The sequence below is a fragment of the Crotalus tigris genome, unplaced genomic scaffold (genome assembly GCF_016545835.1).
Source record: "Crotalus tigris isolate CLP2741 ecotype Arizona unplaced genomic scaffold, ASM1654583v1 scf7180000017946.1269602, whole genome shotgun sequence".
NCBI lineage: Eukaryota > Metazoa > Chordata > Lepidosauria > Squamata > Viperidae > Crotalus > Crotalus tigris.
This window is the reverse complement of record NW_024096738.1, coordinates 397,116-400,235: the sequence shown is the minus strand read 5'-3', so window position 1 is coordinate 400,235 and position 3,120 is coordinate 397,116. Positions and strand designations below refer to the sequence as shown.

The 3,120-nt window shown below is 34.7% G+C and overlaps 1 long non-coding RNA gene across 1 annotated transcript; it reads right to left on the bottom strand.

Moving 5' to 3' along the window:
* Positions 1–610: 610 nt before the first annotated feature.
* Positions 611–2,917, bottom strand: LOC120308747. Its single transcript, XR_005556923.1, has 3 exons — positions 2,600–2,917; positions 1,354–1,409; positions 611–863 (listed from the first exon to the last, which is right to left on the bottom strand). It is a non-coding gene; the product is annotated as an uncharacterized LOC120308747 (long non-coding RNA).
* Positions 2,918–3,120: the final 203 nt, after the last annotated feature.

Sequence of the window (3,120 nt, the reverse complement as noted above, 5' to 3'; positions counted from 1 at the left end):
GTTTGGGAAGAAAGATTACATCTCTAGCACTCTAAAGCCTGTTTGTCATGTTATTATATTGGAGTATTCAATTTGTAAATTTCAATTTGTCTTTGGTAAAGTGGAATAGGTAATTCGGGTATAATTTTAATAGAATTGTAGGTTATCTTACTTTCTAACTAGTAAACTAGTATTCCACCTAGTTTTCAGAAGTGACTAAATATTTAAGTCAAACCAACAAAGAGTTTTGGAAGCGATACAATCTAAGAACTATTATTTTCCTGTCTGGCATGTTAGATCTTTCCAAGCTCCACCAACTAACTGAATTGCTCAAAGCCAAAGAGATAGATTCCTGCTTGCTTCAGCAATATTCCCCAACCAAATACTTTGTTTTATTTATTTTTTTTGAAGTAGTCAGCAATTGCTAAACCCTCTAATATACACAAACTCCAACACAGAGGAGACTTTGTTTTGATTGCATCTTGTCTCCAATTGTAAGACTTACTTGTTTTAAGAAAGCAGTTGATTTGGAGCCTGTTCTTAATCTGAGGATTCAGCCCTCAGACAACTGCCAGTGACAATCAGTGGTGGATTATCATATCCATTTTGCAAATGGCTAAGAATTTATCTAGTTGACCAAAAAGTGAGGTTAAATGGATCTTCAGCTATATCCAGAATGAGTTTTCATATATTTTTACAAACTTGTGCATGCTTGCATAGGATTTGTTTAGTCTTAAAAGCTATTAGCATGACTGCCAGAATAAGGTTGAGTCCCTCACAATACACGTAGACCTTATTTAGCAACCGTCTTGGTTAATCACAATTATGATGGTGATGAAAAAATAACTTTACAACCGAACCTTGAATTTATGATCTTCACAGGTCTGTAAAGGAAAGGAAAGCTGAAGTAAGCAACTAAGTAAGTAACAAGCACAGTCACAGCTTCACTTGCTTCACTTTGTTGTCAGTTTGCTAAATTTAGAGAATTTGCTTGTATGTCATAAGAAGAAAGCCGTCAAATTATAAACAGATGCTAATATTTTCAAATTCCACCCACTTCAGAAATGGCAACAAAATGCATTAGGATGTGATAATGTATTGAATTGTATCCACTCTTCATTCAGTAACCAAGTTCCATTCTAAGGACCAGGTTGTTAACTGAAATGGTCACTAAGCAGAAATGTGACTGAGAATGACATAGAGAGAGGGGGGGAGGGAGGGAGAGAGAGAGAGAGAAAGAAAGAGAGAGAGAAAAAGGGAGAGAGAGAGAGAGAAAGACAGAGAGAGAAAGAGGGAGGGAGGGAGAGGGGGGGAGGGAGGGAGAGAAAGAGGGAGGGAGGGAGGGAGAGGGGGGTGGGGAATGGGACAACTTACCACAGCCAACTCGTCGCAGCCAACTTATCATGACCAACTCACCGCGGGACAACTTGCTGCAAGATAATTTAACAATTCAATTTAATTATTTAAAATAAATAAACATTTATTTTATTTTTTGTTGTTCACATTTCATTCTGTCCCTCCTTTTGCATCCTTTCTTTAATGAGTCTATTCTACCATTTCTTTCATATCAGTGTAAGTCTTGTCCTGCAGCGAGTTGGACATGGCGAGCTGGCCACAGAGAATTGTCATAGAACCCTTCCATTGTGCTGGGTGTCAAACCTTTCCACTTTTGAGCATACAATAGTCTTGCTGCAGTTTCATATATAAAAAGAAAGTTCCATTACTTATTTAATAATAGCTTGTCCATTAGGTTAAAAAGAAGTCTCTGGATTGCAATCTGTAAATTTTATTTTAAAAAAACACAAATACAACCACATTGTATGAAGGCAAATCACAAAAAAGATGTTGAGAGTTTGGAAAAAATTCAGAGGAGAGCAACTAAGATGATCTGCTTAATTCTATTCTATTCTATTCTATTCTAGTTCAAACAAGAACAGAAATTACTTTTCCCACATATTTCAATTTTGCTAAGAATTTACTCTAGATATTGTCCCTTAACTGGGCCATTACTCATATGTTTTTCCAAGTATAACCACTGTTCAGTGGATATATATTAATCAAGAATCACCACATTATTTTTTTATTATTAAAATAGTTGGTGAAGATGATGGAACCTGTGGAGATCACTAAATTAAATTTTGTAATAAGACAAGGAACAATATCTACATCTATGGCTGACCACTTATGATTTGTGATTTTAATGATTAGGAAAAAAAAACCTGAATAATAGAAAAAGAGTCAGTATTTTTAGAATAGAATAACAGATGGCTTTGTAATTTAGATGCAAGAAAATTGGAAGCTTCTTTCTGTTTCTTTTTATTCTTTCTTTCTTTCTTTTTCTTTTTTCTTTCTTCTTTACTTTCTTTGCTGCTTTTACTCTTTACTAGTTTGTGTTAGTTTTTCTGTACTTTGTAAAAATTTTTAATGAAATTTAATTTAAAAAAGAATAAAATTTATAAAATGCACATTGTGGTGACTCTTGGGATTTTGCAGAATGAAGCACAGATACAGCAACTAAAACATCCATGAAACAAGAAAAAGATCACAATAATAGCTGGTGACATCTCTGTTCAACAATTCCATTTTGACTGAAAGTTATTTGCAACTCAGCTAGGCTCACCTGCCAAGAGAAGTTGGTCCAAAGAATTGGTGCCATCTATGAAGAGCAATGCTTTTGCTCAAATTTGAACATAAACCTTTAGTTTCTCCTGGGATGAATATCTCAAACATGTCAATGTTGGTTGGAGAAGATAGCCTGGAGATACCTAGACTTTTTAATTGTAAGTGTGTCCCTTAAGAAAAGCAGTAATTTCTCAACAACACAAAATTATATTAATATTAATTAGAAGTTCTGTAGGAGGAGGTAAAATAAGCAAGTATTACATGGTAATTTCTTCTCTTGCCTCAAATCATGTAGGCAATAATTATTTTGGGAACTTGCTTTCAGTTAAGCAGAGCAGCAAATGCTGCTTTGCCAGCTCTCTGCCCCTACTACACACATACATAACAAGTTCATTTGTAAAATATTCAAGGACAAAGAAGTGATTTTGACATGACAACAGAACCATGTCTATTTATATTCTATATTCATTGTGTACTTCCCCTATGGCTTGATATTTAAAGCACAGAAAAGGCGTCAGA